We start from the raw sequence: 16,705 nt of genomic DNA, 5'->3' as shown, positions 1-16,705 counted from the left end.
CTTTGTTTCTGGTAGTAATCCTGCAGGTCAGGTAGCCCAGCACACTCAAAGCAGAAGGAAATTCCCTAAATTTCCTAGGACCCGTTTCCATGGACCAATACTCAACTACGACGTCCACTACGGTAAAGTAACTCGAATTAATTATCCTTCAGTCTCCATGTTGCTTTACACAGAGACCTGCGGGCAATGATCAACAAACACTTCTAGAATTAGGCCCATCATTCTATGAGGTGAAATGTCATGCCATAGTCCTGAAGTAAATGCCACATTGAGATAACGAAGGGGTGTCCTCATCACCAAAAATGCCAAACCCACTACTGTAGAGTCAATCCTGGCTCATAGCTACCCTACAGGACAGAGTAGAACGGCCCCATAAGGTTTTCTAGGCTGTAATCTTTATGGAAACAGACTGCCACATCTTTCTCCTGTGGGACGGCTGGTGGGTTCAAACTGCTTTTCAGTCGAGTGCTTAACCATTGACCCACCAGACTCCTTTGTTCTCGTCAGAGTTCTGAAGAGACACTGAACCTATAGCCTGGGACTTCTTCTGCTCACCAGCAGGTGTCGTGATTAACAACCACAATTTGTCTTAGTCTGATAACTTTGTAAACATTGCACAGAAGCAGAGAACTGACAATAATGCCATCCATTACACAGATACCCCCTTTCCTTTTATATGGCTAAGAAAGTTGCACAGTTGTTGTTGTGAGCTGCCATTGAGGTGATTCTGACTCATGGCTACCCCGTGCGAAGGTGCATAAGCCTTTTCAAAGCTCCAGGTCTCAGCTTATCTCTTCTAAAATTAGAGGCTGGGTTAGAAAGCCTGCGTCCCCTTTCGCCAATGCGTGGTTCTCCAAGGACTGGGAAATGGATGCGGGTTGCACCATTGGTGAGCTCAACACCAGGGGGCAGACCAGGGCATCCCCCAGGAAACCCCCTAGGGGTGCAGAGAAGAACGCACAGTAGGGACCCAGTCTCTTGGGAGGTGTGGTGAGAGGCCAGCTCCGGAGGCTGCTGGTGCTGCTTCTGCTCCTGGGGCACGGTATGCGCCTCATGAGGGTGTGTGTGTGTGTGTGTGTATGAGTGTGTGTGTGTGAGTGTGTGAATGTGTGTGTGAGTGTGTGTGTGAAGGAATGTGTGTATGAGTGTGAGCGTAAAAGTGTGTGAGTGCATGTAAGAGTGTGCATGTGTGTGAGTGTTTGTATGAGTGTGTGTACAGGTGTGCATACAATATGTGTGTATAAGTGTGTATGTGAGTGCCCGTATGAGCATGTGTACCAGTGTGTATACGAATGTGTCTGTATGTGTATATGAGTGTGTGAGTGTATGGTGTGTGTATATGAGTGTGTGCGTGTGTGCGTGTGACTGTGAGAAGGAGCGGCCGTCCTCTCTAAGAGCTAAAGGGCAAGGTGAGAGATGACCAGTCAGGAGGGTGGCTTGTGATCCTGGGTGCAGGACAGGCAGATTTCACAGAATAAATAGGGCTCTCTGGAGCTGGGGGAAGAGTGGCGGCGCGAGGCTGAGGTATCTGCCTGGGTTATGTAGGGCTCCCGGCCTGAGGCCCCTCACCCTTGGTTTCTGTGTCTCCAGGCCCCATGCTGGGTGCCCTCGTCTCTTGACACCCAAGCTGGGCCATCTGCAAGAATGGGACCTCAGTGAAGATCGAGTGCCGCGTCACGGGCATCCAGGTAACAACGATGCTGTGGTATCTCCAGCTCCCAGAACAGAGCTTCACCCTGATTGCAACTTCTAACCAGGGCTCCAGGGTAACCTATGAGCACAGCTTAGCGAGGCCAAGTTCCCCATCAGCAGCCCAGACCTCGAGTTTTCAACTCTGACGGTGACAAATGCACAGCCCAGGACAGCAGCCTCTACTTCTGGAGTGCTAGTGACACAGTGCAGGGCATAAATCAGGGACCCGAGCAAGAACCACTGCCTGGATGCCTCTTTCTGTTCCCCAGGGGTCTATGGGCCCTGTGGAAGGGGTGTGCAGGGTAGGAAACCATAGCTCCTTGAACTGAGACACCTGTGATTGTGTGTGTGTGTGTTGTGTGTGTGTGTGTGTGTAAAGAGAGAGATTGAGCATGTGTGTGTGTATGTGTAGAGAGACAGTGTATACATGTGCATGTATATATACACAGAGAGTTTCAAAGTGTGAACTGTAGGGGCACCATTGTGAAACCCAGAAAACGGGCATGGCGCTGGGTCTATAAAGTGACACCAACATGGAGACGTCCCTGGATGGAAAATTATAAAACTTGGGTGGTTGTCTTGACTCTGCCACATGTTAATCATGGAAAACATGGTAAGAAAAACTCACTGTAGATAGATCTATAAAATGTGTGAGTTTTCTGTGGTAAACGTGGACTTCAGATTTCCTAGACTACTTGACAACATCTTGTACCATGCTGGGCCCTTGAGATAACAGAGGGATAAATCAGCGAAGCAAAAGTCTCAGTCATGAGGAACAATTCCGTGATGAACTACATAGTGCTTTGGTTGATGAATGAACAGGTAAGACCAGGTATATGGAAGGTGTTGGCTGAGCTGCCTCTTGAGAGAGGTGACTAAGGGGAGAGAAGGCAGAGGAGCAAAGAAGGGTGACTTTCAACAACATGGCTTGTCTAAGGACCTAGAGAGCTCTGTCAAAGCCAGAAGCGGTTAAGTAGAGCAGTGAGTATAGGCCCTTGCAGAAAAATCTTTCGCTAGGGGAAATCAAAATATTACAGTGACCACCAATCTTGAATGATCAAGTAGAAAGGGGGAAAAAAAAACAAACATGCACATGCCCTTAATAGAAGAAGAAACTTATTTGACCAATAAACAGAGGAAGAGATATTTAATTTCTTTGGGGATGAGGAAAATGCTAAGCAAGACATAACGATATGCAAGTTTTTATACATGAGATTATTGTCTCAGTTATCTAGTCCTGCTATAACAGAAATACCACAAGAGGATGGTTTCAACAAACAGAAGTTTATTCTCTCACAGTCGAATAGGCTACAAGTACAAATCCAGGGTGTTAGCTCCAGTGGAAGCCTTTCTCTCTCTGTCAGCTGTGGGGGAAGGTCCTTGTCATCAATCTTCCCTTGATCAATAAGCTTCTTAGCACAGGCACCCCAGGTGCAAAGGACAAGCTCTGCTCCTGGCACTACTTTCTTGGTGGTATGAGGCACCCCTGTCTCTCTGCTTGCTTCTCTCTTTTGCATTTCAAAAGAGATTGACTCAAGATGCAACCTAATCCTGTACACTGAGTCTTCCCTCATTAACATAACTGCCTCTAATCCTGCTTCATTAGCATCATAGAGGTAGGATTTATGACACATAGGAAAATCACATCAGATGACAAAATTGTGGACAATCACACAATACTGGAAATCATAGTCTAGCCAAGTGGGCACATACTTAGGGTGGGACACAATTCAATCCATAACAGTTATGAAAACATGAAAAGTTTGACCATACCCAAGGTTGGAAAGGGTGAGAATGGACAAAATGAATTTTTAATCACTGTGGGAGCACAGTGACAGAAACAATTTGGAGGCAGTTTGGCATTATCTCATATAGTTGGACATTCCTAAACCCCACGACCCACCAGCTCACTCCCAGGTTTACACCCAGGGAGACTCTCACATACACACATGGGAAGACACAGATGCGACAGTGTTCTTAAACAGCACTGTCAACAATAGCAAACCCTGGAGCCACACCTTGTGCTCATTGACAAGAGTGAGTGAGCACAGAAAGAAAGCGCTACACCTAAGAAAGAAGTGCACATTCCGATCAACAAAAATCTGGAAGAAATGCTAAGGATTTTATTTTGATGGTCATGGTCCAAGGAGGACAAATTTGGTTTGGATTACAGTCGATGCTGTGGCCATATTCACCCCAGGGAATGGATGAGGACAGAGTCTTTACTAGTCAGCAGGCTTGAGAAAGGTAGATCTGGACACAGCACCAGTTCATGCCGACTGACACCGGGACCCTGTATTCTTAAGTGAAGCTAGGATGATTATGGTGGTGGTAGAAATACAGGGAAAGGAGGAATTTAAAATACGTTCAGGTAGTCCAATCAAAAGGACAGGTAACTGGTTAGACATGGGACTCACTAGACAGCGAGGTGGTGGAGATGACTACTAGAGCTGGGTGGATTGGGAGGACCAGGTGGGGGAAGACCATGGTTTACTTTGAGACCGGGTACCCTTAGGACAGAAACCCTAGTGGAAGCATGCAGGCATCAGCTGGATGCTCAAGGGCGGATCTGGAGGGAGGGAGAAACTCGGGACATTTAGCACAGCTGGAGAATGAAAGCACATACAATCCCTCGATGAGAGAATGTACAAGGAGAAAAGTAGAGAACTTAGAACTTAGAACAGGGATTTAGGAGCACATTCCCCTTGAGTGTAGCTAGAGAGGTTAACAAGGCAACTGTCAATCCATATTAATGGCTGGATAATGGTGTAGCTATAACACAGTTCAGCAGAGGATGCTGGCAGGTCACCACACCACACCACACACAGCTTCTTTTAAACTCCACTACGTGCTGGAGATACCTGGCTGCTGCCTCACCTGCTAGAGCTGTCCACTTCTCACTGCCTTTGGGGGATGGGAAGGACTACAGGAAAGGTCCACAGGCATGTGGTGAATACTCCCTTTGACCGCCAGAGAGCCCTGCGGATCTTTCTGTAAAATACGCCTGGGGCCTAAACAGCAGGCCCAGATTTCACCTGGAAAGAGAAGCTGTTAGATCTTTGTACTGGATGGATAAATGGCCAGGGGCGAATTAACCAGTAAGCACAGTAGGCACCGGTTTACAGTAACCAAGGAATCCCCTGCTGTCGGGTCGCTTCCGACTTAGAGCAACCTCATAGGGTTTTCAAGGCTGGAAATCTCTACCAAAGCAGACTGCCACATCTTTCTTCTGCAAAGCGGCTGGGGATTTCACAACACAGACTTTTCAGTTAGCAGTCCAGTGCTTTAACCACCGCACCACCAGTGCTCCTAAACTGTGTTTATTTACTACTCTGTAGTTTACAATTTCACTTGGGTTTTACCACATCTTTTGAAAAACACATAAAATTCTGCACTACAGATAGGTAAGTAAGTACAATTAAGCTTGTGTATACCTTGCTTATGGGGTAATTCACCCCTGATAATGACTTGCACATATTCTGGAATGCCAACAGGTCCTCTAGTAGTAGGATCTGATCTTACACTTTGAAATCCCCATAGCATCTACTGTAACCTGGCCCTACAAATGCCAGCAAACTTCCATTAGTACTTAAACTAGGCCAATCCAGATTTGGCTCACCACGCACACACAGAAGGGTCAGCTATGACCTCTAATTGCCATCGACAGAGGACACAGCATCAGGGGGAACGAATCAGAAGGAAGATCATCACCTGGACCCTATTCCAAAGCAGGAGGTCCGACAATAACTATGCCACCTCCTGTTTCCTGGTTGCATTCTAGAATTTTCCCTCCCCAGTAGCCTGCACAACCACCATCTTGCTGCCTAAATCACATACAAGCCCTGCTTCCCCATAGCTCAGGGAGCCGGATCTGAGGAACTTCCTCCAGGATCCTTGCTCTACTAATTTCAATAAAGTTATTTCCCTTTCTCAAAGATTGATGTCCAGATAATTGGCAAGTCTCAGCTCACCAGATAAGGACCTACCTTCTAGGAATTGGTAACATCACCACGTAGCTGACACCTGTATTTGTCTGATTCATACCTAATTGACAAATAAATACATCAATAAATAAGTATAGATAGATATGTGACTGAGTCTAGGGTAAGATCTTCATACTACAAGAATCTACTTTAAGCCAAATGTGTTATGCTAGGGAATCACCCTGGCATTAAATCAGTGATAAAAGAGGTATCAATATTTGAATAAGGAGTGTCCAAATTCTCTGTATTGGGAGAAGAGGTTCCTGAAGGAACACTCAGCAACTTTCCTGGAGAAGAGAGTTTGGCCTGGGTGTGGATGAACTGAGGAACAATGCGTCTCCCTATGATTCAGCAATCTCACTCCTAGGCACCTGCCTGGGAAATCGCCTTATCTGTCGAACAGGAACGCTCATAGCATCTTTATTCACAACAGCCAAAACCCGAAACAACCAAATCCCAATAAATGAGAAAAAAATATTGGTATATTCATACAAGACAATAGTACCCAGAAAAAGAAGGAGGAGATGGAGGAGGAAAAGAAGGAGAAGCAGAAGAAGAAGGAAAAGAAGAAGAGGAAGAAGGAGGAGGATGAAGGGGGAGAGGAAGAGAAGGAGAGAGAGAAGAAAAACCACCGACACATACAACAATATGGCTAAACTGTATGAAAGAAGCCAGGCATTAAAGAGTACATAATTTATGATTCTATTCATACGGAGGTCAAGAACAGACAAAACTAATCTTTGGTAATAGAAATCTAAACAGCAATGAGGAAGAACAAGTGGGGAATTTCTGCATATATTGAAAATATTCTGTATTGTAATCCGGGTGGCGGTTACCTAAGTGCACACATATGTAGAAAGCTTATGGAAGTATTAACAAGGGATTAAAAATAGCATAAGCCCTTAAGGCAAGGTGACCAAGACACCAGAAACTAGCTGATTCCCTTTCCTCTGGATCCCAGAAAGATTTGGGAATTGGAAGCCCAAGGAATCCCTCTGAAATGCATGGTGCAGCTGTGTTCAAAAGAGGGTGAGTGATTCAAGGTCTGCTTAGGGAGCTTTTCCCCTCCTAGATGCCCTGCTCCACCCTGCACAGCTCCAACCCAGGACAGCCTCTGTTGCTCTCCAGAGAAGATAAACAAGATGCAGAGTTTCTCAACCCCAGCGGGACCTTAGAATCACCTGGGAGCATTTCAAGAATGCCAATGCCAAAAGCACACCCCATACCAACTAAATAAGAATTTCTGGGCATTACCAGAATCAGCACCCATGGAATCAGTAGTGAAAAAATCAATCAATGCATTGCATTGGGCAAATCTTCTGCAAAAGATCCCTTGAAAGTGTTAAAAAGAAAAGATGTCATTTTAAGGGCTAAGGTGCACCTGACGAAAGACATGGTGTTTTCAATTGCCTCATATGCATGCAAAACTGGGCAATGAATAAGGAAGACTGAAGAAGAATTGACGACTTTGAATTATGGTGTTGGCAAAGAGAGAATATTGAATATACCATGGAGTGTCAGAAGAACCAACCGGTCTGTCTTGGAAGAAGTACAGCCAGAATGCTCCTTAAAAGTGAGGATGGCAAGACTTTAGCTCACCTACTTTGGACATGTTATCAGGAAGGGTCAGTCCCTGGAGAAGGATGTCGTGCTTGGTAAAGTAGATGGTCAGCAAAAAAGAGGAAGACCCTCAACGTGATGGGTTGACACAATGACTGCAACAATGGGCTCAAGTATAACAATAATCATGAGAATGACTGGGCAGTGTTTCATTCTATTGTACATAGGCTTGCTATGAGTTGGAATCAACTCAATGCCACCTAACAACAGCAACAGTGGTCCAGTGGTTAAGAGCTCAGCTGCTAACCAAAAGGTTGGCAGTTGGAACCCACCAGCCACTCCTTGGAAACCCTATGGGGCAGTTCTAGTCTGTCGCTGTTAGTCGGAATCTACTCTATGGCAGTGGGTTTTTTGGTTTTTCATGTCTGTAACTTTAAAGCTAAATATCAAATGCAGATGAGAGAGAATAATCCACACTGAAAACAAACAGATTGACAGAAAACTAAGCACTAAATTTTGAGCTACCCAAATCCTTTCCCCCTAATTGCATATTGGTGTTTGTACTCCACCTCTCTCCATTACAAGACTGGAATGTTCTTTTCTGTGAATATTTAGTAACTCAAGAGGAAAGTCTAAAATTTACCAGGATGGTTGGGGTCGTCGGTCCTCAAATAAAACAATCTAGAAAGTTCACCCGACAATGACGGTCTGCCTAAAAAAGAAAAATTTTTAAAAATCAATATTTTTCCATTTATCATGTGTTTATTGGTCCAGTTGTGAAGATTTTTCTTTATGTTCAGATATAATCCATACTGAAGTAGTCTGTTACCTTCATCAGTAAGTGCTTCAAGTCATCTTCACTTTCAGCAAGCAAGGTTGTGTCGTCTGCATATCTAAGGTTGTAACAGCAAAAACCTGGAAAAAAAAAAAAGTAAGCGTTAATAGAAGAATTGACAATACATTCTAGAAAATTAATATAATGGAATGCTAAGATTTGCCCAATGCAATGAAAATGGATTATCTAAAATTATATGCACTGACATGAGTTAATATCATACACATCTGTTGGATGGAAAAAACAACATGTTATGTTATAGAGAAATGTGAAGAGAATGATGCCATTTAGACAAAGTAAAACATACAAAATTAAATATGTAGTTTATAAACTCTAATATAAGTATTAAAACAAAATGAAAATCTGGCATATGACAAATCTAAACTGCAGGTTGTGGTTACTTGACATAGTGGAAAGCACAATGGAATCTCATAAAGTGACAGGAGACTTAACACCTCTCAGCAATGATCTATCTTTTAAATTGATTAGTTCAAGCAAGGGATTCCATATTGTTGTTATTCTATAACCATTGCACAAGAGTATTAAATGTTGCTTTGTGTAGTTCAGCATTTAATTTTGACTGTAAAGTAGCTATAAATGATTTTGTAAGTGAGGCAAAAACTATGATTGATACACATCCTATTGTATGATTTATTACCTGAGATGGAAAGAGGTAGGGAAGAGGCAAAAGGACAAGTCAAAAAAGCAAACAAATAATGTTAAAGTGGTTTTACAAAAAAGACAGGGTCAGGAGAGAGAAAGAAAAGCAGGCTAAAAGGAATACCAGTTGCTTTTCTGGCTAAAAAACATTCCCCCTCCCCCCCCCGCCCCCGCCATGGGGACCATGGTCTCAGGGAACATCTAGCTCAATTGGCGTAACAGAGTTTAGAAAGAAAATATTCTACATTCTACTTTGGTGAGTAGCATCTGGGGTCTTAAAAGCCTGTGAGTGGCCATCTAGGACACTGTACTGGTCTCACCCCTTCAGGAGCAAGGAAAAATGAAGAAAACTAAAGACACAAGGGAAAGATTGGTCCAAAGGACTAACGGACCACATCTTCCACAGCCTCCACCAGACTGAGTCCAGTATAACTAGATGGTGTCCAGCTACCACCATTGACTGCTCTGACAGGGATCATGATAAAGGGTCCTGGACAGAGCTGGAGAAAAATGTACAACAAAATTCTAACTAAAAAAGAAAGACCAGACTTCCTGGCCTGACATACTGGAGAAAACCTGACAGTATGACCTTGGACACCCTTTCAGCTCAGTAATGAGGCCACTCCTGAGGTTCACCCTTCAGCCAAAGATTGAACAGGCCCATGGAACAAAACAAGACTAAAGAGGCACACCAGCCCTGAGCTGGGGACTGAAAAGTAGGAGGGAACAGGAAAGTTGGTAATAGTTATCCCAGGGATGAGAAGGGAGAGTGTCAACAGCCCATGTGGTTGTTAACCAATGTCATAGAACAATGTGTGTACTAGCTGTTTGATGAGAAACTAGTTTGTTCTATAAACCTTCATCTAAAGTTCAATTAAAAAAAAAAGTCTATCAAGACAACATAGCAGTCATAAATATTTACGCACCTAATAACAGAGCTTCAAAACACAGAAGCAAAAGCAGAACTGCAAAGAGAAATAGACAAGTCCACAATTTTAGTCAGAGGTTTCAAATCTCCTCTCTCAGTAATCGATAAAACTAGTAGACAGAAAATAAATAAGAATATAGAAGAGCTCAATGACACTACCAACCAACTTGACTTATCAGGCATTGATAGAATACCTTTCCCAAACCCCAAAGAACATACATTCTTCTCTAAAGCACACTGAGCATTTACCAGGATGGACTAGACTCAGGCATTATATGAGTATCGATAAATACAAAAGTGTTCAAGCTATACAAAGTTTGTTCTCTGACCTCAACAGAACTAAATTAGAGATCAATAACACAGAAAGAACTCTGGCAGTTTTTCAAATATTTGGAAATGAAATAATAATCTTTTAAATAGCCGGTGAGTCAAAAAAGAAGCCAAAAGGAAAATTAGAAAGTGGTTTTCAAAATGAACGAAAACATAACCAATCAAATCGGTAGGATGCCACTAAAACATTACTTCAGGGAAAACTGAAGAGCAGGGAAAAATTCCCAACCCATTCTGGGGTCAGCATTCCCAATACTAATATCAGATAAAGATATTACAACTCATCCTAAGGCCAGCATTGCCCTGGTACCAATATCAGATAAAGACAGTACAAGAAAAGAAATCTACAAATCAATGTCCCTCATGAACACAGATTCAATAATTCTTTTAAACTGTAGAAGCAAACTAAGTCCAGTAATATCTAAGAAGGATATAACACATTACGACCAAGTGGCGCTTAACTCAGTCATGCCAGGTTGGTTTAACATTCAAAACATAGTTTTATAATAGTACAAAACAAGTAGCATATCAAATATTAAAAGCAGAAAAAGCATACGATTCTATGTTGTTGTTTGCTGTCAAGTTGATTCTGACTCATAGTGACCCTATAGGGCAGAGTAGAGCTGCCCCATAGGGTTTCCAAGGAGCAGCTGGTGGATTAGCAGCTGAGCTCTTAGCTACTTCGCCACCAGGGCTCCATCCTCTCTATAGATATCCCAAAATTATTGACAAAACCCAACATCCATTCTTGATAAAACTCTCAGCAATTAAGAGTAATAGGAAATTTCCTTTATCTAATAAAAGACATTTATGAAAAACACACAGCTAAATAATAGAATATTTTTGTAGGTGGACTATGTTAAGTTAAAGACGCATATTTTAGTTCCTAGATCAAAACTAAAAAGAGCATTAAAAGGGAAAAGAATACTCTTTTCAACAAATGTTGCAGGAAAAAATGTATATTGATACGGAAAAAGGAGAATCTCAATCTTTATCTCACACCACAATCCAGGGCTCAACAAACTACAGCCCACGTGTCAAATCCAGTCTCTGCCTATTCTTGCATGGCCCAGAAGCTAAGAGCGTTTTTGTTCATTTGTTTGTTTTCATATTTTTTAATGGTTGAAAAAAAATCAAAATGAGAATAATATTTTGTGGCATGTGAAACTTATATGACATGCAAATTTCAGTATCTATGAACAAAGTTTTATTGGAACACAGTCACACTCATTGATTTATATGTTGTCTATACCTGCTTTCAGTATCCATGAATAAAGTTTTACTGGAACACAACCATGTTCATTCATGTCCATGTTATCAATGGCTGCTTTTGAGTAGCTGGGACAGAGAACAGATGGCCCGCAAAACCTGTTATTCTCAGTATCTGATGTTTCACAGAAGTTCGCTGATCCTTCCATAGAAAAATTAATTTGAAATGGATCAAAGTCCTTGATGAGTTAAACTCTAGAATTATAAAATCTTCTGGAAGAAAACACTTGTGAGTATCTTCATTGCCTTGGAGCAGGTAAAAATTTCTTAGAGAAGACAAAAAAATCTGACCATAAAATTAATAATAATAAATTATTCTTTTTTCAACTTAAAAAAATCTGTTCATCCAAAGATAACACTAAGCAAATTAATCTGAAACATAACTATATACGTATGTGTTATATACTATATAGGAGTCCTGGTGATACAGTGGTTAGAGCACTCAGCTGCTAACCAGAAGTTCCAGGGTTCAAACTCATCAGCTACTCTTTGGGAGAAAGATATAGCAGACTGTTTCCATAAAGATTTTGGCCTGGGAACCCTTATGAGGCAGTTCTACTCTGTCCTATAGGGTCACTGGGAGTTGGAATCGACCCAACTGCAGTGGCTTTTGTTTTTTGGTTTTACGTATACATGGGGAGCCCTGGTTGTGTAGTGGCTAAGAGCTTGGCTGCTAACCAAAAGATCAGTAGTTCAAATTCACCAGTTGCTCCTAGAAAACCCTATGGGGCAGTTCTACTCTGCCGTATCGGGTTGCTATGAGTCAGAATCAACTTGAAGGCAACAGGTTTGGTGTCATGGATTGAATTATGTCCCCCCAGAAATGTATCGATTTGGCTTGGCCATGATTTCCAGCATTGTGTGGTTGTTTTCCATTTTGTAATTATAGTCTTATATTAAAAACGATTAGGGTGGGATTGAAACACCACTGTTACCCAGGTCACATCCCTGATCTAATATAAAGGGAGTTTCCCTGGGGTGTGGCCTGTACCACCTTTTATCTCTCAAGAGATAAAAAGGAAAGTGAAGCAAGTAGAGACTTGGGGACCCCATACCACCAAGAAAGCAGTGCTGAAAGCAGAGGGAGTCCTTTAGACCCAGGGTCCCTGCGCTGAGAAGCTCCTAGTTCAGGAGAAGGTTGATGAGAGGCCCGACAGAGAGAGAAAGCCTTCCCCTGGAGCTAACACCCTGAATTTGGACTTTCAGCCTACTTTACTGTAAGAAAATAAACTTCTCTTTGTTAAAGCCGTCCACTTGTAGTATTTCTGTTACAGCAGCACTAGACGGCTAAGACATTTGATTTTGGGTTTTATATATATCTGGAGCCCTGGTGGCACAGTGGTTAAGAGCTACAGCTGCTAACCAAACAGTCAGCAGTTCGAATTCACCAGCCACTCATTGTGAGACAGATAGGGTTAACTGTGCTGGTGGAACAAAACATCTGTTAAAAGATTACCATCTAGAAGTTGGGTAAACAGGAACCACACCCTGTCAATGTGAGATAAGGTTGAAACAATCCCTTGAATTACCACCTCCTTCTTAGTGTTTTTCTAGCCTTTTTTCCTTTACAGGCTCCTGTATGTGCAGAAGAACAAAGTATAACCGATGTTTAACTTTCCTTAGCCCTCCAAAGATGGAGATGTAGGGCCAAAGATCACTGCGCTTGCACTATACCCCATAATAAGTGATGCCAAGGGCTGCCGAGAGGACTCCATCTTGAATATCAGCAGGTTCCGTCTTGGATTCCAGAAGTGAGTACAATCTAATTATCATGCACCACCATTCTGAGAAGTACCAGCCCCTTGAAAGAAGCCCACTAAATATTCATTACTCTGTTGTCTCCACCAAACCCATATAAGCCCAAGCATTGCTTCCCTTTTCGAGTCAGCCTTTTGGAGAGGCTTAGTCCCCCACTGACTCCTTTTGCTTGACTCAAGCAAAATAAAGCTTGCTGAAGATAGTTTGTCTTTCACTTGTATTCTTACTCGGGAAAAGATGAGGACCATTTGTGTCAGACTGGCAGTTGGTAACACTTGGAAATCCTATGAGACAGTTAGTTCTACTCTCCTATAGGGCCGCTATAAGTGGAATCGACTCTACGGCAATGGGGAGATATATATATATACAAATAAAAGAGTCCCTGGGTGGTACAAACAGTTAAGTGCTCAACTGCTAACTGAAAGGTTGGCGGTTCAAATCTACCCAGAGATGATTTGAAAGAAAGCCTTGGTGATCTGCTTCTGGAAGGTCACAACCTTGAAAACCATATGGAGCAGGTCTACTCTGCACACACTGTTGAGCACACATGGTCTGGAGTCAACTTGATGGCACCTTTTTTTTTTTTAATCCCTAATGTAAAGAATTCCTACAGATCAAACATAAAATGGCAAGCAAACTCAATACGAAAGAGCAAAATAGTTGAATGGGTATTCACAAAACAAGACCTGCAAAGAGGCAGTTTCCCCTTCAGGGTTACTCCACGCACTGTGGAGAAGATTTTTGAGCTGAGAAAATCAGGACCTCCTCTATTCAGGAATTAAGTTTGGTTAAAGAGGGGCTTTGCCCAGGCTCCACCCCCTTCCCAAGGCAGCTGGCATCTAATGACTGGCTGGTCTCTCCCTGACTAGAACACTAATTGATGAAATTTAGAGTTTGCTTTCTCCTTTTAGGCAAATGTTGGCTTTGTGCCTCCCTCTCTGCTGGGAAGCCTGCACTGGAGGCAGCGAACATGAGATGGGCCTGTGCCCAGCAGTCCTGGGGGTGTCTTGCCTCCCAGGTGAGGCCCAGCCTCCTCTGGTCACATCATAGTGCTGCATCCTGTGGCCACACCACTGGCCGCGTGAGGGCGTTGTGGCTGACAGCTGTGTGGGAGACACAGGTTAAAGAGTCTAGGTTGGGCCCTGGCAGGGGGCAAGTCTTTGATGAACCAGGCTAGTGCGAGGAGCGAGGGGTTAAATGCAGTCCTCTTGCATCCGCTGACATGATCTGCAGGTGCTTTTCCCACAGCAGGGAGGGAGCACTCTGGAGCCTATGTTTGGTGAGGGTGTGAGGGGCTTCAGGAGGCAGCCCCCGGGGTAACCAAGGCCAGGTGCATGCAAAGGATCAACAGTCTCAGAGAAAGATCAGAGAGGCTGTGAGATGGTTACTGCCCAGACCCTGCCCGGATGACTCAGCCTGCCGGCCCCACCTGCTTCCCGGGAGCTGGACAGAGGGGAGGACCTGGGTCCACTGAGCCTGTGCTGTCACGGGGGATGGGGGAGGTGCTTGCGATCCTACAGGGACGGTGATGTCAGAACAGCAGCTTCACAGGGACGTTCTAGTCAGAGGAAGGGGAGGACATACCCTGTTATCTCCAAACACTGAGCTGGAAATACCCACCTCCATCCTGCCCGACCCTGCCAGGGGCTCCGGGATCCTCTGGGCTTGGAAGAGACCTCCCTGAACTCACAGGTCTCAGTTGACGCTGAGTGTCAGGCTCCCCATGAGCTAGGATCCAGCTTGTCCCCTTCCTCACAGGTCCTGTGTACACTGGTATCGTCCAGTCTCCAAGACATCTTATCACAGGAAAGGGGGCACAAGCCACTCTGCAAAGCCACCTTATCTCTGGACACAGCAGCATGTACTGATACCAGCAGAACCAGGGTCAGGGCACCAACTTCCTAGTAGAGTATTTTGAAAAGGTGAAGAGAGAGAAAGGAGACATTCCGGGCCAGTTCTCAGCCAAACAGTTCACTGATCACCACTCGGAGCTGAACCTGAGCACCCTGGAGCAGGGGGGCTCAGCCATGTTCCTCTGTGTCAGCAGCAGCGACACAGCCCTGAAGAGCAACCTCCCACCTGTACCCAAACCTCTGGCCCCCGCTCGGGATGTGAGGGGAGGCCAAGCGGGTGGCAGCCCAGCCCCAGCCCAGCCCCTCGGTACTGCGGCCCTTCCCCAGCACCCCCTGCCACCGAGCGAGGCTGGAGCTTCCTGACCATCAGGTCACTCAGGTCCTCAGCTCTCACCGGCACCCTCCAATCCTAGCAAAGAGCAGCACCTGAGGGCGCTGTGGCTCCATGGAGAGCTGCTGACAGCTGTGTGGGAGACACAGCTTAAAGAGTCTAGGCTGGGTCCTGGCAGGGGGCACCTGGTGGGAGAGAGTGGGGTACAAGGAAGGGCATTGTTGTATCCCCTTGATAGTTGGAGACGGCTCCCGTCATTTTACAGACAGGAAGCTGCGGCTCATGGAGGCTCCCTGTATTTCATATTTACAAATATCGGAGCTAGGTTTCAAGCGTAGGTCTCTAGGCTCCAAAACCAATGTTTCCTAACTCCCACAGTGTCCCTGGTCTTGGTGAGTAAGATGCGATGGAGCACACCTCTCTGTGCAGGGACCAGCTGAGCAGGTGAGGGAGGCCACGAGCCATGGTGTGTGGTTCCTGCCACTTATTGCCCCGACTTCCAGGACCTAAAGCTTCAGCCAGAGAACACGTGTTGGTCCGGAGCTGTGGCTCCGTTGGAAGACGCTCTCCTCTGCTCCGTCATAGTGCCACATGGAGCACAGCCATGACATTCTCCTAATCCAGAGCTAAGTAACTAGGGGGTTTCCCAGGACCACGGAGGATTCAGCCAAGGTAACAGCAGCCCACCAGGAATTGAGCGCAGGGTGGGAGTTAACACAGGGAATTGGTGCTCTCAAAGCGTCAGAAGGGCTGGGGAGGAAGTGCCTGGGGAGGCTGCAGCCAGCTCTCAGGCACGCACTAGCCATCAGAAATCTGAAGTTACTACAGCTGCCCGGGTCACGAGCCTGAGAAAACAGCTGAGGATCAGAGTGGACCTGAGCCACCCTGTGGGTGACTCACTGGGAAATATCCAGAGGCCCCTGCAAAGCACCTGCCTGCTGCTATGGATGAAATGTTTTTCTTCTGTCTGCCAAATTTTCCCCACTGTAGCTTATTGAAAGAAGCTAAACTGTTTCCAGAAATGTGCTGTCAGGGGACTCTGGTAAATGGAGATTCAAGGCTTCTGGCTCTTGAGAGTGTTGGAGGGCATTTAAGGGTGCCTGGGACCCTGGCGGTGCAGTGGCTAAGAGCTCAACTGCTAACCAAAAGGTCAGCTCTTCGAATTCATCAGCAGGACCTGGAAACTCCATGGGGCAGTTGTTGTAGTCTATCCTATAGGGTTGCTATGAGTCGGAATCAACTCGATGGCAACGGATCTGGGTTTTTTTGTTTTTTTTTTTTGGTGCCAAGAGGGAGCCTTGGTGGTGCAATGGTTAAGCACTCTCCTGCTAACTGAAAGGTCGGAAGTTCAAACCCACCCAGCAGCTTCTCAGGAGAAAGGTGTGGCAATCAGCTTCTGTAAAGCCTTGGAAACCATACCGGGCAGTTCTACTCTGTCCTATAGGGTCGCTATGAGTCAGAAACAACTGGACAGGAATGGGTATGTTTTGAGTGCCAAGACCGTAT

The 16,705-nt window shown here is 44.8% G+C and overlaps 1 long non-coding RNA gene across 1 annotated transcript in view; it reads right to left on the bottom strand.

The window, feature by feature from the left end:
- Nucleotides 1–7,876: 7,876 nt before the first annotated feature.
- Nucleotides 7,877–16,705, bottom strand: part of LOC111747724 (uncharacterized) — a 100,242-nt gene continuing 91,413 nt past the window's right edge. The window contains exons 3-4 of the long non-coding RNA XR_010322570.1: nucleotides 8,065–8,150; nucleotides 7,877–7,947 (exon numbers count right to left, since the gene is read on the bottom strand). This is a non-coding gene — a long non-coding RNA (uncharacterized LOC111747724). The remainder of the gene's footprint in view (nucleotides 7,948–8,064; nucleotides 8,151–16,705) is intronic.

This window comes from Loxodonta africana, chromosome 8 (genome assembly GCF_030014295.1).
Source record: "Loxodonta africana isolate mLoxAfr1 chromosome 8, mLoxAfr1.hap2, whole genome shotgun sequence".
In the NCBI taxonomy this organism is placed as follows: Eukaryota; Metazoa; Chordata; class Mammalia; order Proboscidea; family Elephantidae; genus Loxodonta; species Loxodonta africana.
Note: the sequence above shows the minus strand (reverse complement) of the source record. Positions and strands in the feature narration are given on the sequence as shown.